Here is a 23,118-nt window from a genome sequence, read left to right on the forward strand (position 1 = left end):
TGAGCGAGCCGGTAGGGTGTTTTACAGCTCTGTCACTGCGGTTATTTGTTCGTTTTCTGTTGTATTTGGAAATACACTTATCTGACAATAAATAACGTCCACGGTGACTAGGGCCGATAAAGGCAGTGAGCAGCCCCTCAAGGGGCTTGGGGGTCGCGGTCAGAAGGCTTCAAGGCCCACCCAGTTTCCCTACACCAAGAGGCACTTCCAGGCCCTGGGAGAGGCAGGAGGATGTGGGTGAGGCCAGTGCAAGGAGGCTAGAAGAGACGGGAGCAAAGGGACAGGAGCTTGAGGGTCCCAGGCGAAGGACACTGGGGATGAGCCTGTGGCATGATAGAATGGACACAGAAGATTTGGTTCCAGGTCCCAGGCCCCGTGCATACAAGCTGCATAACCTCACACAAGCATCTCGCCTCTGTGCCTCAGTTTCCTCACCCATAAAAAGAGAATGGTGAGGGGCGCCTGGGTGGCTCAGTCGGTTAAGTGGTCAACTCTCGATTTCAGTTCAGGTTATGATCTCACAGTTCGTGAGTTCGAGCCCCACATCGGGCTCTGCTCTAACAGCACAGAACCTGCTTGGGATTCTCTCTCTCCCTCTCTCTCTGCCCCTTCCCCACTTGCACGCGCAAGCTCTCTCTCTCTCTCTTTCTCTCTCAAAGTAAATAAAAATAAACTTTAAAAAAAAAGAGAACGATGATAACACCTTTCTACTCAGAGCAGTTACAAGCACCCAGGAGACAATGGAAGTAAATGCACCACACAAACAATAGAGATTTTCATTTTCCAGACGGAAAGAAGTGCTCAGGTAGACTATCCTGGATATGCGGCCCAGACCTCAGGTCTCCCTGGGAAAAAATTAGTCCAAACAAAATCATTATGGGAAGTACTTCACACTGATCTGCAAGTACTCACTTAGGGCTCTGGGGGTGAGGAAGTCGGAGGGGGCAGACGGACCACAGGATCAAACCAAGTAGGCAGAACGGAATACTGCTAGAGGATCTGAGCTTGGGATTTAGACTGCTTGTTTATATTATCTGTGGCTATAAATGTTAGAGAAGCTACTTAACACTGTTATCCCTGCTGAGTGTTCTCATCTGTAAAATGGGCATAATAATAGCACCTAGCTCCCTGGATTGTGGCATGAGGACCGGATAAGATGAGGACCGGATGAGATGACGTGCTTAGGACAGTAGATGGCATGTGGCAAGAGTTGAATAAACACCAACTACCCTTGTAACACATAAAAACTGGTCAAGACATGAATTAAACCTCACTTGCTCTCATGTGTGTGAACTAACCACACACGAAGAGCCTGAGAGCTGAGCCGGGGGTGGGGGGGGGGGTGGGTAGGGCGCAGTAAAGGAGAATTTCAGTCTAATGGGATGTAATCAAGGAATCCTTCCAGGAGGAAGAACAACTTCAACATGGTGTAAAGGACAAGAGACAAGGTATTCTGGTATACTGCTGAGCAAATCCTTGCGTGTTTTCCCATTATAGACTTGAAGCCAAGGCCTAAAGATCAGGAGAGGAGCCGGTCACCCCCCCCAAGAGCTACCACCAAGTCACCAGTAGATGGACGCAGCCACCTCCACACAGAGCATATGGAGGCAGGAAACCTTGGAATCAACCAGAGCCTAGCCCACCTCCAGTCGGGGCATGAAAAGGACTGATAGGAGGGGAGATGGTAAGGCAGGCCTGTCCTCTCCCCCGACCATGGAGAAGAAATGGGGTGCTTTTCCACCCTGATGCAAAGGAAAAGAGGATGTACGAACCCCATGATGCCTCACAGGCACAGATCATTGTCTCGAAAGCCTAGGACTACAGCTGACCGGCCTGTTTGTTCCACACCCCCACAGTGGGAATGAAAAGCAGACTGTTTGGCATCTCTACCTGAGATCTAGAATTATACTCGAATGCAAAGACTTGGACCCTTTGCAGGCCTGGAGATTCTGAAAGCAAGAGGCCCACGGCAGTACCCCACCCAGCAGGGCTTGAAGAGACTCGGTGCAGCATGACCGGGAAGATGGGGGGTAGCTCTCCCATCCCAGGTCTGTGTGACCCTTGAAGGCCACAATCACTCCAGCAGGCCCTGTGGCTCCATGTGGAGATGCACAGAAATCAGCTCAAGGGCAGGAGCCAAAGATTTGCCCAGGTTGCTGCTGAATTCACAGTTGGATGCATAAACCAGAGAATGGAGTCACTGGAAGACTGTAGCTCTGGTGAGGCCAAAGGGAGGTACAGCTGGGAGACTGTGGTGTCAGGGGGGAAATGTCATCCTCAGTGATGGAGGGGACCAGGCGAACTCTCCAGCATAACAAAACCAGAAAGAACCAGGAAGAGGTAAAGGACATGAGACCCCTCCCCCATCCCCATAAGTCATACAAAGAAGTCTCTTCCTCCCATCCATCCTCTCAGCCTCAAACTGAGATGCTAAGGCCTCCAAGAGGAGGTGAAAGGGGTGCCTTCAAGCCAGTCCACAGTTCCCCTCCGCTGCCCCAAATGGCCAGAGCCCAGCACTAGCTAATGCTGGAGGGGAGGGGAGGAGAAGAGCTTTGCATCAAGTTTGTAATGTAAGTTTTAAAAATGTAAAAGATTGAGTCTTAATTACCGGAACGAGGCTGTTGTAGTAACCGAAAGTGGCTGGAAAGTTATGGAACCAGACCAAGACGTCGTTAAGGGAGCTGCTCCCCAGCAGGAAAGAGAGATCTGGCACAGTGTAGCCGGGGGCAGTTACTGGAAGAAATAAAACTGCTCTGTTTATACACCAAAGAGTTGAGACTCCCCAGTAAATTGGGCCCAGTTACAGGCATACAGAACGTAACTGGACCATGGAAGCCTGCATCCCAATAGTCAGAGCACCCCAAAGAAGGATAGTGAACTGGACAGACCAAACCTTTCTCCTTCTCATTCAGGCACTGCCTCACCTCCCAGGTGGAGACATTAAGTGATGGAGGAGGGATCTGTCCTCAGGCTTTTAACGAGGCACTTAGAAAGAGGAACACGATGGTTTCCGCTTACAGGAATCCTCAGTGAAACGCACTCACAGGCAGCTGGTGCAATGTGCTCGCTTCTGGTGCATTCCAGGAAGCATTACCCCGCCTCGTACCAACATCATCCAGTGGTCCCCGCATGGGAGGGCCAAACAACCATGGAGGTCTTTGAGTTTCCAGGCTGAGAAAGGCTGGAGAGGAACAAGTTGGACCCTGGGACACAGAGGCAGCACACCCAGAGGGTCAGGAAACTGCCATAGGGGCTTGACCCCCTAGTGGAAAGTGAGAAAAAAACAAAGTTTATAAAGAGCAGGGTGGGAACTGGCTCGTGGAACAAGATGTTCCCTTGACTAGTTTCCACCCAGGGGAAAGGGAGAAACCTCATTCAGTGCCTGTACTATATTAGGCACTACGTTCACCATCACATCACTTAATCCTCCCACAACCCCGTAGGGAAGGCCCTTTCTCCATCTTGCAGGTGAGGAAACTTGAGTCAGAGTAGTTGCCTCTGGTCACACATTGCTGGGATTTGAACCTCAGATCTGTCTGTATGGCATACATGGATATTTACTGCTTACATCGCCCTTTCAATAAAGGACTCGTTACCCTGCCACCAAAGTGTTGGTTCTCGTTGCCTCCAGCAATTAGTTCCTTCAGGGACCCCTCAGCTTTTGAGTCACAGTTACTCTTTTCAGGGATGGTCCCAGCCAACGGCTGAGCAAGATGGTAGTACACGGGTCCAGCCTTTTTCTACCAACGCGGAGCTGCTCTAACGAGCAGTGCTGCCCCAGAGCGCCCCCCTGGGACTGGCAGAGGTTTTAGCAGGTCCTCATGATGGGCTGAGACCTCCTTCCAGCCAATCCTGCATCCTGCCTTTTCCTTTCACAGATGTTAATTCCCTTCTGTACTCCTAATTTCACTCAGCGTCTGGTTCCCAGAGAACCCAGCTGGGATGCTCAATCTGACTCAGGCTCTTGCTCATCCTGACCCTTTATCCTTACTCTTAGTCACCCCTAAGGCAACACCCCTGCCCAGACAGTAACTTCCTATTGGCAGCTATGTCTCCATCCCTTCTGGAGGAAAGCTACTAAAGTCTCATGATTTAGAGGAGTTCCTGAACAGCCCGGTGTCCTGGACTAAGGTGTTCAATGCTCAAGGTCAGTGGCTATCATTCAACCATACTTTGAAGTCTAAAGTCCAAGTAAGCAGTCACCCTCACTGTCTCCCCTTCCCCCATGTCAATTCCACCCTTTAAATGGCCATAACATGAAATTGAGATTTAGGGTTTTAGAATATGTTGTCCTTAATGAGAATACTTTATGATTTGTGTGTTTAACTTAAAAGGAGATGCATACAGGGGCGCCTGGGTGGCTCAGTCGGTTAGGCATCCGACTTCAGCTCAGGTCATGATCTCACGGTTTGTGAGTTTGAGCCCCACGTCGGGCTCTGTGCTGACAGCTCAGAGGCTGGATCCTGCTTTGGATTCTCTGTCTCCTTCTCTCTCTGCCCCTACCCTACTTGTGCTCTGTCTCTCTCCATCTCTCAAAAATAAATAAATGTAAAAAAAATGTAAAAAAAAAAAGAAATGCATACAAGCAAAATAAAGAAAATATATATCAATTGTTCTTCATCAAAACTAAAAACTTTGAACCATATCGCCAGCAAAATATTAGCAAATCGAATCCAACAATGTGTAAAAAAATATATACACCACGACCAAGTGGGATTTATCTCAGGTATACAAGCATGGTTCAACATTTAAAAATCAATTAAGGTAATCCATTACATCATAGGTTCATACAGATCACACCATAGGTTCATACAAATCACCTCATATCAATACATACAGAAAAAGCATTTGACAAATCCAACACCAACTCATAATGAAAACTCTTAGTAAGCTAGGATGAGAGGGGAATTTTCTCAACTTGATAAAGAATATTTTTTTAAAAAAACAGGGTGCCTGGCTGGCTCAGTCAGTGGAGCATGTGACTCTTGATCTCAGGGTTGTGAGCTCGAGCCCCATGTTTGGTATAAAGATTACTTAAAAAAATTTTTTTAATCTTTTAAAAAGAAAAGAATAGCTACAAATCTACTACTAATATCATACTTAGTAGGGAATACTCGAACCTTCCCCACTAGGCGAAAAGACAATCCAATAAGAGACTAGTATCCAGAATATTTAAAGAACTGTTACAACTCAACAATAAAAAAACAATAACCCAATTAAAAATGGGAAAAGAATCTGAATAGACATTTCTCCAAAGAAAAAAATATACTCAATATATACATGAAAACATGTTCAACATCATTACTCATTAGGAAAATACAAATCAAAACCAAAATGGCATACTAGGATGTCATATCCCATCAGGATGACTATATCTAAAAAAAAAAAAAGAGGAAGAACATGAGGGGCACTCAGTTGGTTAAGCATATGGCTCTTGGTTTCAGCTCAGGTCATGGTCTCATGGTTCCTAGGATCGAGCCCCATATCAGTCTCTGCACTGATAGCACAGAGCCTGCTTGGGATTCTCTCCCTCTCCTTCTCTGCCCCTCCCCCGCTCACATGAGTGCTCTCTCTCTCTCTCAAAACAAATAAATAAACTTTAAAAAAAAAAAAGGAACGTGAACAATAACAAGTATTGGAGAGGATGTGGAGAAATTGGAACTCTCATGCATTGATGATACGAGTGCAAAATAGTGCAGCTGCCTTGGAAAACATTCCAGCAGTTCCTCAGGAAGTTTAAACACAGAGTTACCATATGACCCAGAAATTCCACCCCTTGGTTATATATCCAAAAGAACCTAAAACATATGTCCATACAAAACCTCATACACAAATGTTCATACGAGCATTATTCATAAGAGCAAATAAGTGGAAAGAATCCAAACATCCATCAATTCATGAATACATAAACTAAATACAGTATATCTATACAACAGGATATTATTCAGCCATAAAATGGATTAAAGTACTTATATATGCTACCACCTGGAGAACCTTGAAAGCATTATGGTAAATGAAGAAGTCTAACACAGAGGGCCACATATTGTGTGATTCGGTGTATAGGAAATGTCCAGAATAGACAAATCCATAGATATAGAAAGTAGATTAGCAGTTGCCAGGGTCTGGGAAGAGGGAGAAATGGGGAATGACTGCTTCATGGGTACAAGGTTTTTTGAGGGGGTGATGTAAATGTTCTGGAATTAGATAGTGGTGACAGTTGCATAACTTTGTGAATATTCTAAAAACCACTGAAATGTGCACTTTTAAAGAGTAGGCGAGCTATATCTCAATAAAAAAAAAAACTAAAAGTTCTAAGAGAAAACATAGAAGACTTTCCTGAACTTGGGTTAAGCAAATATTTCTCAGACGTGGCACTAAACGCACAGTCCATACAAGAAAACAAGTTGATAAATTGAATTTCATCAAAATTAACATTTTGCTCTATGAAAGACACTGCTAAGAGAATAAAATAACAAGCCATATACTTGGAGAAACTCTTTGTAAAACATATATCTGATAAAAGGTTTGTGTCCGGAATACACAACAGATCTAGAAACTCAACAATGTAAAACAACCAGTTTTTTAAATGGGTTAATGATTCGAGCTGACACTTCAACAAAGAAAACAGTTGGAAAATAAATACTACATGAGAAGATGCTCAACATAATTAGTCATCAAAGAAATGCACATTTAAAACCACAGTGAGGTACCACTAAAAGTCTATTAGAATGTCTAAAATTCAAAGATGGCCATACAAGTGTTGGCGAGGATGTGGAACAACTGAACCTTCCATGGTTCAACCATTTAGAAAGACTGGCAGGTTTTTTTTTTTTAAGTAAACCTATTTCCTGCCATATTCCAAGGTACTTACCCAAATGAAAAGACAGCACAAGTCCATTCTTGTATAAGAATGCTTATAGCAACTTTACTTGTAATAGCCCCAAACTGAAACAACCCACACGCCCATTATTAGCAGCATGGAGAAACAAATGGTGGTACATCCATACAATGGAATATTACTCAACAGTAAAAAGGAATGAACTACTATACGTACAACAATATGGATGAATCTCAAAATAATTATGCTAGGTGAAAGAAAGTAAAAGAATTATGTGTAAAAAAAAAGAGTACATTTTGTATGATTCCATTATATAAAATTTTAGAAAATGCAAACCAATCTATAGTGGCAGGGAACAGATCAGTGGTCTCAAGAGTTAAAGAGTGAAGAGGCAAGAAAGGGTGGGAAGGAGGGAGTACAAAGGATCACAGGGAACTTCTGGGGGTGACAGGTATGTTCGCTATCTTGACTGTGGCAACAGCTTCATAAATATGTTTAAAACTCATAAAATTTGTGAACTTAATTATGTGCTGTTTATTGTATGCCAATTGTACCTCAATAAAGCTTGAGAGAGAGAGAGAGAGAACACTCAAGAGGGAAGATATAACTTTTTATTACAATATCATACGAGGTAGAAAAAGTCCCACTTTGATTCCACCCCACAAGACATTTAGTGTTTTTGGATGGAATGATTCTAGAAGGCCTAGATGGCTGAGCCCTCCCTCAGATCCTTGAAACAAACTCTTCCTTTATTACAACACCTTCACCTTACTGCCTGATGAATGTCAATGCATCTTTCAAGCCCTGCTCAACTTCATCTACCCCTTGAAGCTCTCCTTGTCTTTTCCAAGCAGAGTTAGTCTGTGGCCCAGTCTGTGCTCTCCCATCACCTGAGACTCTAGTAATATACCCCCTCAGCATTCTAAGATGTAAGATTTGTGGTTAACGGTTCCCAAAGGATCCCAGAAGTCCACGACTTAACGTGATTTGTCATTTTCCCAAGGCACAAACTCGATTCCAGCCAGCTATGAGGTCCCCACAGAAGAGGAATAGCTGAGACAATGAGTAAGCCCAGCCACCACCCACCTCCAGGCCTTCCGAGCCCAGCCCAGTTTGGTTGGCCTCTCCTTGTTATAAAAACTATTTTTTCCCTTTGTGAAGAATGGGCTGCCCAAAGAAAAGCTATCAGCTTGTGATGGAAATGATGAGTGAGTGAAGCAGTCCAAGAAAGGGATGGTTCTTAGCCAGAAAATAGCTTTATAAATTACTTTAATCTTTTATTAAGAATCTGGAAGCATCACTTAAAAATCTTAGTTGTACTTTACAGCATTTTATGGGGAGAAGTTATATACTACAGTGGCATTAACAGGATTGGAAATTTGAAAAAGCTTTGGGCCTTGCCCCTCAATAATGTCAAAAGCTCCCAGTAGTTCTAGTGAATACTCATCACATCGCATTATAATTGTACATTTAGCCATCTCTCCTTTTGTCTAAGAAGCACAGTAGTACAGCTAGATTTTCTGGGCCCAGATCTCAGTTTACTTTATAGCTGGGTGACCTTGACCAGCTTACCTGACCTCCGTGTGCCTCAACTTCCTCATCTTTAAAATGACAAGTAAAATAGTACCTGTCTAATAGAGTTAATTTAAATGATTAAATATGGTAATACATAAAAAGCACTTAAATCAGTGTCTGACCCATCCAAAGTGCTTGATAAATGTTAGTAATTAGTTTGAGAGTTTCCTCTAAGGCAGTGTTTACATATTAGGGACCTTTTCAAAACTGCCTCATTCTCCAGTGGCTCGTGCAGTCCTTGGCACAAGGTATGTGCTCAACAGAAGTTAAAAGAATAAGTGAGTGAGTCAGTGAGTAAATGAGGTGTGGCTCTGCCATTTTGTTCCCACAGTTGAGATCTCTTTATTTCTGGTACAGTGGGGGCATTTTGACACCACTAATGTGGCCAATATCCCCACCATTACCGTGTCTGCCACCACTATCCGTTTGCAACCATTGGAGATTACGGTATACCACTAAGAGGGGCAGGAGGGGCAGGGAGGATGATGGCAGAGGATCAGAGAGGGCCTGTGCTCCCCCTCTGGCCAACGTGGTAGAGATGAGGACTAGAATCAGACAAAATGTTCAAGAGATATGCAAAGTTGCTTTGGGATTCAGCTAGCACCCTTGCCCCCCTAGAGTTAATTCTCTCTCTCTCTCTCTCTCTCTTTTTTAATGTTTATTTATTTTTGAGAGGGAGAGAGAAAGAGAGAGAGAGCATGAGCAGGGGAGGAGCAGAGAGAGTGGGAGAGAGAGAATCCCAATCAGGCTCCACACTGTCAGCACAGAGCCCAACACCCAGCTCCATTTCATGAACTGTAAGATCGTGACCTGAGCCAAAACCAGGAGTCAGACGCTTAACCAGCTGAGCCACACAGGCGCCCCTCTCCTAGAGTGAATTCTCAACACCACACCCAGAGTGACCCTGTGAAAACCCCAACTGAATCATGTCACTCCCCTGCACAAAACTCTCCAATTCCTTCTCATCTTACTTGGAAGAAAACTCCAGATTCTCACAATGGCTTACAAGGCCCCACGTGTTCCAACCTGTGTTACTTAACCTGTGTTACATCTCTTACCTTGCTCCTTCTTGCACACTCCCCTCCAGGCTTCTTGCTGGATACTAGCCTTCTTGCACTACCTCAAACTCCCCCAAGGGAGTTTGTGCACTCGCTGTTCCCTCTGCCTGGTATGCTTTTCCCCAGCAATTCACGGTTCACTCTGTCATCTGTCAGGTCTCAGCTCAGATGCCAGGCTTTCTGTGCCCACCTCTGCAAAACCCCATGAGAACAGAGACTTTGTTTTATGATTACTCCATCCCCAACATCTCGCCCCGCCTGCCACATAGTACTCAGTTATTACTTAGTGAATGATTAGATGAATAAAACTCCAGGAATCCACTGCTTTCTGCTTCTGTTTCCCTCCCAGGGCCAAGTCCTGCCCAAGGGGAGGCCTCTCCCAGCGGTGAACTGTGTCCTAAAGATGACTCTTGCGCCCCAGCAGAATAAGTGGATAAAAGTATATTGTTGGAACAAGTGGGAGTTGCTGATTGTATAACAGTCTGTTGGGGAACCTCAGGGGTCCCTGGCTTGACAAAATGAATGTGCATTTGCCAGTGTTTTCAAGAAAAAGTATAAGGTATAAGATGTTTGAAAGACAAAAGTATTGATTACTGTAGTCCCTTAAACAGCTGAAGTAATGGAGGAGGATATGAAATGCAAAGAAAGAAAGAGAAAGGAAAAACCTAAATCTGTGATGACATTCTCCCTGGGGGAGCGCTTAAAAATATGCATTTTTACAAGTTTCCTGAGTGATTCTTAAGTAACCAGCTTAGGACAGGTCCCTAGAAAAGTTTTTTGGAGATTTAGTCAAGTATAAGGCCACACATTACAGCAGGAAAGGCCTGGGCTATTAGGGCATGGGTTCAAATCCTGCCATCGCTACTTTTTATCTGGGGAACTCTCTGTTAGTACTTAACCTCTCAGATTCTAAGGTTCCATTTCTAGTTAGAAAGATAAGTACATCTACCCGGTCAGCCTGCTGTGGTGATGATGTTAAACAACACGTGTAATGGGCCTGGAGTATAGCAGATACTTAAGAGATGGTAGTTTATTGTTGTGCTCTCTGTTTCCCAAGTGCTTATACCTCCCTCCCATGTTCCACCACAAGTTGGCATTCTTACCCCTCCACTCTATGACCTCACAGAGGTGAAAACATACAGTCAAAAGGGTCAGTTCTGCAAATAAGAAAGTCTTCTTCCCTAAAGGTCCTCTTTCCTCCTCTAGAATAGATCAAGGAACATATTTTTGCCATTAACTACCCCATTAATCATTAACAATAAATTCTTATATTTTTACAGTCTTCAGTCTGCCAAGGCTTTCACCTATAAAGCGTGAGAAGGTGGGACAGGCGCCTTTATCACTCACTCGCAGAGGTCTGGAAGTAGCCTGTGTGCGTGGCCAGAGTGTGGGGGCGCCGGGACTTAAAAGCCACAAACCCTGTGCACTCTCCATTAGGCTACATTCCCCACCGTCAAGACCTCAGGACTCAGACCTTGAGGCCAAAGAGGAAAAAGAGGCAGGGGGCATCCATCTCCTGTTGCTTCCTGCTCCTCTAACGAAGCAACATGGCTGTGGAGTGACGGCTAGAAAATAAGGGGTTAGCAGAAGTCCATCTCCCAAGCTTGGCCGCGCATACCCCAAAGACTTCATTCCTCTGAAGAGCCGCTCCCATCTTGCAGCCGCAAGGCGTCTCTGCCTTCTCATTCCACCCAAAGCTGCCAGCGTTCCGCAACTCCACACCCCCACCTGCTGGAGACTGCCTTGTGCAGAGCCTGACCGGCCACAGGCCACGTTGGACAGCTGCTCCCTGAGAGCCCCCCACGCACCCTTCTGGGGCTGCTTTGGGCCAGAACAGGGGGAAGCCCTGCTATTTCTTTCCCTGTCTTACTGTAAATCTTAATCCTTGATAGTGGGTGAACTCGTTGCTCTCTCTGACCTTCAGTTTCTCCCAAGTAGTAACCAGAGGAAGATTCAGCTCTGACTTTCCCCGCCCTCCTAGGGTGAAATGGGATAGAATAACAAGACACCCACTCTGCCAGATGGAAAGAATTGGGGCTTTGGAGAGGACACGGCTATAAATTTCAGAGCTAGGGGGATAAAAGCAGCAGCATTCCCAGTAAACAAATGGAGAACCAAAGTGAGCAGCTGCAAAAGAGACTTTATTTATTCACGGATTTACACAATTCCTCAAATACATTAATTGAGCACCTACTCTGTACCTACCAAGTGCTGTGATACATGGATGAAAATTCAGTTGCTGTACTTTGAGTCCTACAAACTGCTCATCACCTTTGCCCTTTCCACCTTCATGTTGCTGTTTTCCTTTTGAATATTTTCCCCTGCGCTCTTAGTAACCCTCATTCCACTATACACAAATTCTACATCCACAACACTCTCCAAGAACTTTCCATATATCCTCCTTCTCACAGTAACTAAAACCTGGCCTTACCCCAAGGACATTAGTTCCCTTGCAGCCCTCTTGCCTGAAAGTGGCTCTTGCTTCCACGAGTTCCATTTTCCAGCCAAGAAGGGTGCACTTGGAGTCAGCAGTCTCCCACCATCCCTTGCCAGTTCCATGCTATTACTCTTCTACTCTCATTTAAAGTCCTGCTCAAGCTGCATGGCTCATTGCCTTCACCTCTTGCTGCTATCATTGACCCTGGCCCACACCATGCTGAGGACTCTCCCCAGTCACCACTGTATTAACTCCCACCACCATCCTGAGACAAATTGCTGAGGCCAACTCATCTGACACCCTAGCCTCCCCCAACCTTGTCCTGATCACTTCAAATAACTTTTCAAGGCCACAATTGGACCATTACTAGCATGGCTCCACCTCCCCCCAAATTACACTTCAACGTCCCACTTGGACCATGACCTTTCCAACTCTATTCTATTCCTCCTACTTCATTCCTTGACCTCACTGAGTGCCAGCACTTTAACCCTTTTATGGCCTCACAGTTTATCTTCTCTCCTCCACTCAACCCCGGGGCTCAATCTTTCAAAACCCACGCTAGACCTCTGGTCAATAACTTGGATGATTTCTCATCAGCTTCTTTAATACCCTTGCTCCCTTTTTCTTCTACTCACAAGTCCTGGAAAACCCTGACACTGAGTCAGTTCTAAAACTGCCTGCCTTGCTTATAAGGCTGGATTTCTGAGTTCTGGTAGAGAAAATTGTATACTCCAACACAAATTGGTCTTTTGCGAGGTTCATCGAGGGCTATTACAAATCTGCCTCATTCTCCCCAAGCCTTCAGCAGATAGCTTTCCTCCTACTTCATGGAGAAAATCAAAGCCAGGAACTCCCTCAGCTTCTCATCCTCCCTTCCCTCATAAATATAGTCAGATACTCACCATGTATCCTTCCTATGGTCTCCAGGCTCAAAGGATGTCGCTCTCCCTGTTCAGAGTCAGCCTATCCACCTGGGTCTGAATTCTCTTCCATGTCCTCTCCATCGCTGACATTTCTATTCCAATATTTTATTGGTGTATCAGTCAGGATTCACTCAGGAGACAGAAACCACACCCCAATTTGAACAGGGAAATTGTAATATAAAGAATTACTAACTATTCCAGGGGATTACCTTCCAAAAAGAAAGAGAGAGCTCTATAAAATATACATTGCCTGATACAGAGACTGTAGGATTTGGCAATGCAGCGAAAGCTAACTAATCTGCACATACATAAAGGCAAGGAAAAAGAGAAAAATACAAATTGCCAATGTCAGGAATGATAGAGGGAACCACTACAAATTCTACTCATCTTTAAAGGATACAATTTAAATATCTCACAGTTTTGTCTGTCAATTACACTTCAAGAAAGCTGGCCAAAAAAAAGATAGGAAGTGTACAAATTCCTTGAAAGACAAATTACCAAAGCTGTCACAAGAGAAATAGAAAATATGAATAGCCCTTTTATCTATTAAACCAACAGAATTTGGGGGGCACCTGGGTAGCTCAGTCGGTTAAGAGTTCGACTTCAGCTGAGGTCATGATCTCGTGGTTCATGAGTTCCAGCTCCACATGAGGCTCTGTGCTGACAGCTCGAACCCTAGAGCCTGCTTCGGATTCTGCGTCTTCCTCTCTCTCTGCCCCTCCCGCGCTCGTGCTCTGTCTCTCTCTCTCAAAAATAAACATGAAAAAAAAATTTTTTTTAATGTTTTATTTATTCTTGAGAGAGAGAGAGAGACAGAGCACGAGCAGGGGAGGAGCAGAGAGAGAGGGAGACGCAGAATCCGAAACAGGCTCCAGGCTCTGAGCTGTCAGCACAGAGCACTACGCGAGGCTCGAACTCACAAACTGTGAGATCATGACCCGAGCCGAAGCAGGACGCTCAACCGACTGAGCCACCCAGGCGCCCCCCCAAACATTTTTTTTAATCAATTGAATTTTTAATTTAAAAACTTTCTATAAGGAAAACCCCAGGCCAAACAGCTTCACTGATGAATTCTGCTTATCACTGAGGGGGAGAAATGATACCAATCATACTCAAATTCTTATAGAAAGTAAAATGGGAAAGAATTATTACCAACTTATTTTATGAAGCCAGTATTACTCTGATATCAAAGCCTGACAAACACATTGCAAGAAAATAAAATTGGCCCAATGCCTCTCATGAATGTTGATGCAAAATCTTCAACAAAATATTAGTACATAGAATACATAAACATATAAAAAGCATTTTTAAGGGGATAATACATCATGATCAAGTGGAGTTTATCTCAGAACTCCAAGACTGATTTAATGATCATTGATCACTGTAATTTACCACATTAAGAGAGTAAAGGAGAAAGAATTATATTATCATCTCAACTGATGCAGAAAAAAACATTTGGTAAAATTCAACATCCATTCCTTGTGAGGCTCTCAGCAAACTAGGAACAGAAGAAACTTTTTTAGCCCCAAAAAAGACATCTACAAAAAGCCTACACCTAGCATCCTACTTAATGATGAAAGACTGAATTCTTTCCCCTCTCAAGATCAAGAACAATGCGAGGTTCGCTTTTTTTCACCTCAACTTAACATTGCAATAGAGTTTCTCATACAACAATAAGGCAGGGGGAGGGGTTTGCTAGGGAAAGAGAGAGAACACATGCAGTTTCTGAAGGAAGAAAGAAAACATGCCGTATTTACAGATGACATGATTGTGTATATAGAAATTCCTCAGGAATCTACCCCCACCATGTGAAAACTAATAAGTGAATTGAGCAAGGTCACAGGATACAAAGTCAAATATCAAAAATCAACTGTTTTTCATAGACTATGAATAAATTATTGAAAAAAATCTAAACTGTAATGCCATTTGAAATTGCATCAGGACTTCAATTCTGATCAAGACGGGGTAACAGGACAGAATGTACTCTCCCACCTGAAACAACTAAAACACCAGACAAAATATATGAAACAACAGCTTTCTGACATTAGACGTCAGGCATTACACACAGTGATCCCTGAAAAAGAGGAAACAAGCAAGATGAGCCCCTATGATAAAACCCAGCCAGAGCCAACAAGTCTCCCTTAGTTTAGGAGATCATTCGGGGAGTCCAAGGAGGCCAAGTCAGCTAGAGTTCACATAGAAGAGCATCAGAGATTAGAGAGCTGCACAGAGAGAGAAAGAGAGAGAGAGAGAGATCCAGCAATCTGCAAAGGGTCTCCCTCGAGTCTTTGGCTTGATTGCTGATCAGCACATTCAAGTCAGAAAAATATTTAAAGTTGAAGGAAAAAAAACACCTGAAAGGAGTAAAGGAAAAAATCCTCAGTGTTTGCCTACCAGCCAAAGTTGAAAACCTCATAATTTATAGGTTACCAGATAGAGTATTCAGAAGGATATTCAGTAGTGGGCAATTAGCCTTAGACAATAAGGAGTTCTGGCCATCCCTAACAAAGCAAACCTCAAAAGGACCAGTATTCAAGTAACTTAACTATGTCCCAGAATAATACTCAAGTATATTTATGGGAATACAAAAATACCCAGCACCCAACAAAGTAAAAATACATAATGTCTAGAATCCAATAAAAACTCACAAGACAAAAAGCAAACAACAACAACCACACACATACACACACACACACACACACACACACACACAAATTAAAAGACATGCAAATAAGCAGAAAAATAAAATCCATAATTAAGAAAAAAAATCAATGAAAACTGACCTAGAAAGGACATAGGTGATAGAATTAGTAGACAAAGACATTGTAAGTTATTAAAACTATTTTCCATATATTCAAGAAGGTAAAGGAAAGATTGAGCATCTGGAAAAAATAACGAGGGCATCAGAGAGCTATGAGACAATGTCAAATAACTTGTTATACATGCAAGTGGACCCTAAAGAAGAAAAGAAAAAGGAGAAGTCATAAGAAATATTTGAAGGGGCGCCTGGGTGGCGCAGTCGGTTAAGCGTCCGACTTCAGCCAGGTCACGATCTCGCGGTCCGTGAGTTCGAGCCCCGCGTCAGGCTCTGGGCTGATGGCTCAGAGCCTGGAGCCTGTTTCCGCTTCTGTGTCTCCCTCTCTCTCTGCCCCTCCCCCGTTCATGCTCTGTCTCTCTCTGTCCCAAAAATGAATAAACGTTGAAAAAAAAATTAAAAAAAAAAAAAGAAATATTTGAAGAAATAATGACCAAAACTTTTCCAAATTTTATGAAAAGTGTAAGTCCACAGAAGAAACCCCAAGCAAGAAATATGAAAAACCAAGGCACATAATAAAAGTGCATCAAAACACAAAGCACTTAGGAATAAATATAACAAAATATATGCAAAACATATACATAGAAAAACTAGAAAACATTGGTGACAGAAACTTTCAAATACCTTAAGAAATGAATGGGAAGATACAATATTCTTAAGATGTCAACTCTTCCCAAAGTAATTCTGCCCAGCATAACTCTAGTAAAAATCCAAGCAGGTTTTATTTTATAGAAATTGACAAGCTGATTTGAAAATTTATGTGGAAGTTCAAAGGACCTAGAATAGCCAAAACAGTTTGGGGGGGAAAAAAAACTTATATAGCTTGACTTGAAGATTTATTACAAGTACAAGATTATTACAATAATCAATATAATGTGATATTGCAGTTGCAAAGAACAGCAAGAAGCACACAACAAGATATTCTATCATCAGACTGATACAACAGATAAGAGATGTGCAAATTAAAAACAGAATTAGGTACTACCACATACTTACTAGAATGACTGAAACTTTAAAATAGCAATGTTATCAAGTTAGGTGAGAAAATGGACTGTCTGGAAATCACATACATTACTGATGGAAGTGTAAAATGGTATAACCACTCTGAAAAGAAGTTAGGCAATGTCTTTTAAATATACACTTAATATTTGTCCCAGCAATTCCACTCCTAGATATTTACCGAAAGAAAAAAGAACAAAAGGAAAAACCTTATACACAAAAAGACTTGTACACAAAGGTTCATAGCAGCTTCATTCATAATAGTCCCAAACTAGAAATAACCCAAGTGTCCACCAAAAGGTCAGTGAATAAACAACTCGTGATATATCCATTTAGTGAAATTTTACCCAGAAATAAAAAGGAATAAGCTACTGAGCCATGCAATGACACTGATGAAGCAAGATACAAAAAGGTATATACTGTGTGATTCCACTGATAGGAAATTCTCAAGTAAGCAAAACTAATCTGTGGGCATAGAAACCAGACCAGTGATGGCCTGGAGCAGGGATTGCATGGGATAAGTGGAGAAGGGCATGAGGGAACTTTAAATACGATGGAAACGTTCTATATCTTGACTGGATTGGAGGTTCCATGTGTGAATACATTTGTCAAAACTGCACCAGAACCGTCTGCTGACTGCTGAGGTGGTAGCATCTGATGGTGGCATCTGTCTGGCAACTGTATACTCAAGGGTGTGCTCATTACATGTAAATTATACCACAGTAGTTGATTTTTAAATAGGAAGTTGGGGAGGGGTGCCTTGGTGGCTCAGTTGGTTAATCAGTCAGACTGCAGCTCAGGTCAAGATCTCACATTTCGTGAGTTCGAGTCCCACATCAGGCTCTGCGCTGACAGCTCAGAGCCTGGAGCCTGCTTCAGATTCTGTGTCTCCCTCTCTCTCTGGACCTCCCCTGCTCACACTCTGTCTCTGTCTCTGTCTCTCAAAAATAAACAAAACATTTAAAAAAAATTTTTTAATAGGAAATGAGGGCAACAAATCTAACTAAATTCATCTCTCTTTCCTGATCCTCTGCCTACATGTTTGGACAGTCCTTCCTAACTTTCTTTATAGACTCTTCATTTTGTTTTCCCTTTGAAACATAGAGATTACCTGATGTTCCATTCTCAATGCTCTTCTCTATCATAGAACACTATTTCACTCATTGCTCATGGCATAACCACCATCTATTTGAGGATCAATCTCAAATACATATTTCCTGCACTTTCCTCCAGAGCTCCAGATAGGTATATCCAAAGGCCTCATGAAAAACCTATATCTTGGGGTGCCAGTGTGGCTCAGTCAGTTAAGCGTCGGACTCCCGGTTTCGGCTCAGGTCATTATCTCGCAATTGTGGAACTGATCCCTGCATCAGGATCCGCACTGGGCCTGGAGCCCGGTTGGGATTCTCTCTCTCCAGCTCTCTCTCTGCCCCTCCCCACAGTATAAATAAACAAATAAATACTTAAATAAATGCATGAATACATAAAGTTTAAAGAAACAAACCTATATCTTCAACTCAACATGTCCAAATCTGAGACCAATTACTGCACATAACCTCAAGTCTGCCTTTTCCGCTGTACTCTTCACATAAGTTGATACATTGTGCCTAACACTTAGTGAGGACTGTATATATATTTGTTGAATGAACAAAAGATGGAATCACTTACAGCCAAAAACTTCAATTCTCCTTCCCTCTCCTATATTAATTAAGCACTTGACCAACACGTTTTGTCCAGCCGTGCCTCTCCCTCCCTTTGGGAGGCTGGAAAGACACAGCCTGCTCCCGGGTTGGCTGTGTGAAACTGAGTCAATCCTCACCCCTCTCAGGGTCTCAGAGACATAATATAAAAGGCGCAGGGTTTGGAATCAGATAGAAGCAGATTCAAATTCCTGCCTACCATTGACATACCTATCTCCAGCATATTGTTTTTATTCTTTGAAGCCTGTTTTCCTTATCTATGAAACAGAAAAACCAGTCTCTATAGCGTAAGGTTGTTCTGAGTATGAAATCAAATGGAAGGATGCCACTGCCTGGCACATAGGAAGTACCACTAAATGTTAGTTCCTTCTCTTACCCCTTCCTCCTCCCCACTGCCACTTTTGCTCCCACCCCAGAAGGAGAGAGAGTGAGGATAAGTTGGTACACGGCTCTGAATGGCACCTTCTCAGACTGACAGGCTTCAGTATTTCGAGATAAAGAAAGATGCTTTCTCCCTCCCCCACCCCTGGAGTGCCATGGTCACCACCAGAGCCACCTGCCATTGGTATTCTGGGCAGATGCAGCCAGCTGCAGACATGCTGTTATCTGATGGTGCATCTGTTTGGGAAACCAGAAAGAGGAAAACTGTGTTTAGAAAGTATATTTTTCCCCTCCCCAGGTAAGCAGGAGAAATAATGGAATTCGAATTGGAATGACCATGAGCTAAAACTCCTGCCCACCAGGTGTTTATCCCAGTTCATAAAAACAACTACTTTAAGGTAATGAAAAAACACTCCCTGTCGGGGAAGCAAATGGAACCACATGTTTCTGAAACAGTTTGAGAGAAAACAGCAAACTCCGTGAGCAGACAGCAAGCGCATATCTTGGAGGACCGGCACAGGCCGTGCTCACAGATACTCCCCACGGACGAGGCTCCAGGGAAGGCTGGGCCCCTTGAAATCACACCATCCACAAGGAAACTGCATGCACCTTCCATCCGTCAGACCCACAGCTTCAGGGGGATATGGGAAGGCTCCCCTCTTTTCCCACACCCACACCCCAAGAATTCAACTTCATTTCTGTTTCTTGGGTGCTGCCCTATCAACTCCATCCCTTATGACACTGCCTCCCCTGTTCTTCCTTTTTCTCTGTTGTTCCTAAAGATAAGCGCGCAGGCTTTTGTGGTTGGAAACATTTACTGCTAATCACTAGAAGAAAAGGAACAGAAGTAACAAAACCAACAAAGATGAAAACATTCTTTATTTACCTAATGAGCCCTTACCTGTAAGGTGATCACATGTCCCTGTTTGCCCAGGACAGGCCTGGTTTACACGTGTTGTCTTGACGTAATTATTAATAGCATCCCTTTCACTTTCAAAACTATCCATGTTTGGGGGCGCCTGGGTGGCGCAGCCGGTTAAGCGTCCGACTTCAGCCAGGTCACGATCTCGCGGTCGGTGAGTTCGAGCCCCGCGTCAGGCTCTGGGCTGATGGCTCAGAGCCTGGAGCCTGTTTCCGATTCTGTGTCTCCCTCTCTCTCTGCCCCTCCCCCGTTCATGCTCTGTCTCTCTCTGTCCCAAAAAAATAAATAAACGTTGAAAAATAAAAAATAAAAAAAAAATAAAATAAAAAAAAACTATCCATGTTTGGTCATCAAGTAGAATAAGTTATTCTGTTTAAATGGCACGTACTCACCTGCTTTATGCCAGGCATATGAACATTAACTTATTTAACCCCAAAACAATCCTATGAGGCGAGAAACAGTTTTAAAACACTGTAATGAAATCAGGACATAGAGCGGTGAAGTAGCCTGTCTAGGGCCACACAGATGGTCAGTGTCTAAGCCAGGATTTGAACTGAGGCTGTCTTCAGTGTTCTTGCTCTTAATCACTTTGGTAGTCTAGCTGTGACAAAGCTTTAGGAAATCGCTTGTTCTTTCATTTAACAAATATTAATCATGTCTACTGTGTGCAGACAATATGATACAGACTTTTAAGACAACCATGAACCAGACAGAGTCCCTGCCCTCAAGGAGCTTTTGTCTGGAGGAGACACAGATACAAGTGAGAAATACAGAATGGGAAAGAAAGGCAGGACACCAGCCAAAAGAGCAAGGTGCCATCATAGCCACCAAGAAAAGGAGAAAAAGGAGAGCAGTGTCCAAAGCTTCAGGGAACACAAGGTAGGGCCCAGACACATACGCATGGTTTATCAACAAGATGGTCATTGGAAACCTTAGGAAACCACAGTTGCACAGGGAAGCCAGGGGTAAGGCCTCAAAGAGATGAGGAGAAGGTGGAAGGTGAAAATGGGGAGCAGGAAGCAGTCTCTGAAAGCTTGGCACTGAGGGGAGGGAGAAAGTGGAAGGAAGTAAAAGTGGGGTCGGGTCCCCAAACAGACACCTAGCTCCCTGCTTTCGTGCTGTATCCTCTCCCTCCTGGCTCCCTCTACCCCCGGTTCTACCAACAAACACTAACGTGAAAACAGAGGGCAGTCATAGAAATGGGAAATCTTACTAAGTTCATATTGCCATTTCCCTGTTTTAGAGCAGTAGGCACCTAGTAAAACCCCTTGTGTATTTTATTCCCAATAGGGAATCTCTAGCTAGACTGGCGCCCATCAGGGCAGAATGAGACCTAAAACCATGTCCATTAACATCCACCCAAGAGACAACTTGTCTCAAGGGAATTATCAGTATTCCTGGGAATCCCCCAAACAGGTCAGTAGGTGGGTCAATTCCCAGGTCATCTATTTAAGTTCACCAAGTCCCAGGCACTGTTCTAGACATTGAGGAGTGAATCATTCTAAGGGGAGTTTTCAGGAGGGCCATCTACACCTTGCACATCCAAAGCTATGACCCAAGGTTTCCCCCCAGGAAGGTTTGCAGTAGATGAAATAAGCCACAAAAGTTTGTATCTCCCCCAACAGTGTTCAGGAGTATCAGCACAGCTGGAGACTAGGAAAAATGACTTATAGAGAACCTTTTTTATATAGTACACTTTCCTGTATTCATTCATTCATTCCTTCAATAACAAACATTTATACTATGTGCCAGGTCCTGTGTGAAAGTACTAGAGACAAGAATCATGAGCAAAATAGACATGGTCTCCCTGCCCTCAAGGAGCACACAAAAGAGTTACGTAAAGCCACGTTAATCAACATAATTGCACAAATACATAATTACGAATCATGACACATGCTATGAAGGCAATATACTGGAACCTAGTCACTCTACTGGGTTGAGGAAATGCTCTTGAGAACGTGACATGGAGGTGAAATCTGACAGATGTATAGGCTTTAGAGAGAGGAGAGAAAGAGCAGCCCGAGAAAACAGAAGAATATCAGCAAAGACTCTGAGGAACGGAAAAGCAGCCAGCATTAAAGAAAAAAATAAGCCTGACATGTGTTGACACAGTAAGGAAAACTTTATTCAGGACTATTGCAACAGGTGTCAAGGCTGTGGCGATAGGGGAGAAAGATCAGGTTCAACTCTAAATCCAAATGGACAAATGCTAACAAGCAGAGTGAGGAGACAGTGGAAGGAAAATTTCTAAGAGGACACATAGAGGGTGGGGGTGGGGGGTTCTTGCTAAACTGACTTGACAGGATTCTTGCTAAAGGCACACCAAGGACCTCTATGTCAAAGAAGGGGGATGAAGATGTTGATCGGGTATCATGCCCGATAGCATCCTAAACTGACGCGCAGCAGGATTTTTGTAAAACTGGCTATGTAGGCTCAGCGAGGCTGGGGAGGGGGCAAGAGGGCTTAGAGGAACCTGACTAAAGTTTGTTCAAGGAAATGGTCTGTCACCAGTTGTCTGGGGCAGAGTGGCACTAGATGATTCTGGAGAGATACGCAGGAACCAAGTAAGAAAGGCTTTGTGAATCCAGTTGTCCTAAGAGCACCGAAGTTTTGATTGGGAGGGAAGGGGGTGACATGCTCAGGTTGTGTTTTCTTAAAATCTACTCAGCCCACTGTAGAAAATGGACCAGAAGACCCAGAGATGAATCTAGAAGACCACTTAGGAGACAAAGCTGTTGTCCTAGAGAGACAGGACAGTGGACAGACTAAGGTGGAGGTGAGGGTAGAAGCAGATCTAGCATTGGAAGTATTCGGGAGGTAAAACTGATAGGGCTTGGTGACAGATTGGTGTTAGAGAGAAAGAGATATAAATAAGTGTCCTGGTGTCTTGTTTCATCTTTACTACAACCCTTTAGTAAACACATCGTTATTTTCTCAGTTTTATGGATAAGGGATTTGAAACTCATGGTATTTGAGTGGCACGGTCAGGCCCCACAGCTAGTAGGTCTGGTTCTCAAGTTACTTCCTTTCGCTATGCTCACACTAAAGTCGGGCAGCTCTTCCTTGAAGATCCCACTCCCTCTCTTGTGCCTCTGAAGCTATGCCTAGTCAATACCCCCAGCATGGTACTTCACCAACATTCCCTGTTTGCCGATACCATGGGAAAATAAAGAAACATAGTATCACGGAAGCTGGCTGCAGTTTGAGTCAGTTGACCTCCATCAGATAGTACAAATTGAGTCCTTTGTTGAGGAAAGCAACTTCCTGGGCCCCTCTGGCAATGAAAAGTGAGAGCCCCCCACGTAGGACAGAGATGAGAAAAGTTTGGGCAATAAGGAATTAGATTGCTCTGCATAGCAAAGCTAGAGAAAATTTGGAGCAGGCCACCACCATAGCCTTAGTGTCTGACACACAGGAACTCAATATATTTTTGTTTCAACTCTGGAAGTGGGACCCAGCAATCTCCAATT

General features: G+C 43.6%; 1 long non-coding RNA gene across 3 annotated transcripts in view; it reads right to left on the reverse strand.

The window, feature by feature from the left end:
• The window catches only part of LOC123598454, a 110,929-nt gene that overhangs the window by 77,367 nt on the left and 10,444 nt on the right, over nucleotides 1-23,118 (reverse strand). Inside the window, exon 1 of one of the 3 annotated variants that reach the window (XR_006712612.1) lies at nucleotides 9,472-10,522. The exons of the other annotated variants lie outside the window; for them this stretch is intronic. This is a non-coding gene — a long non-coding RNA (uncharacterized LOC123598454). Of the gene's footprint in view, nucleotides 1-9,471; nucleotides 10,523-23,118 lie in introns of those variants that run through there. 3 annotated transcript variants of the gene reach the window in all.

Source organism: Leopardus geoffroyi, chromosome C1, assembly GCF_018350155.1.
Source record: "Leopardus geoffroyi isolate Oge1 chromosome C1, O.geoffroyi_Oge1_pat1.0, whole genome shotgun sequence".
NCBI lineage: Eukaryota > Metazoa > Chordata > Mammalia > Carnivora > Felidae > Leopardus > Leopardus geoffroyi.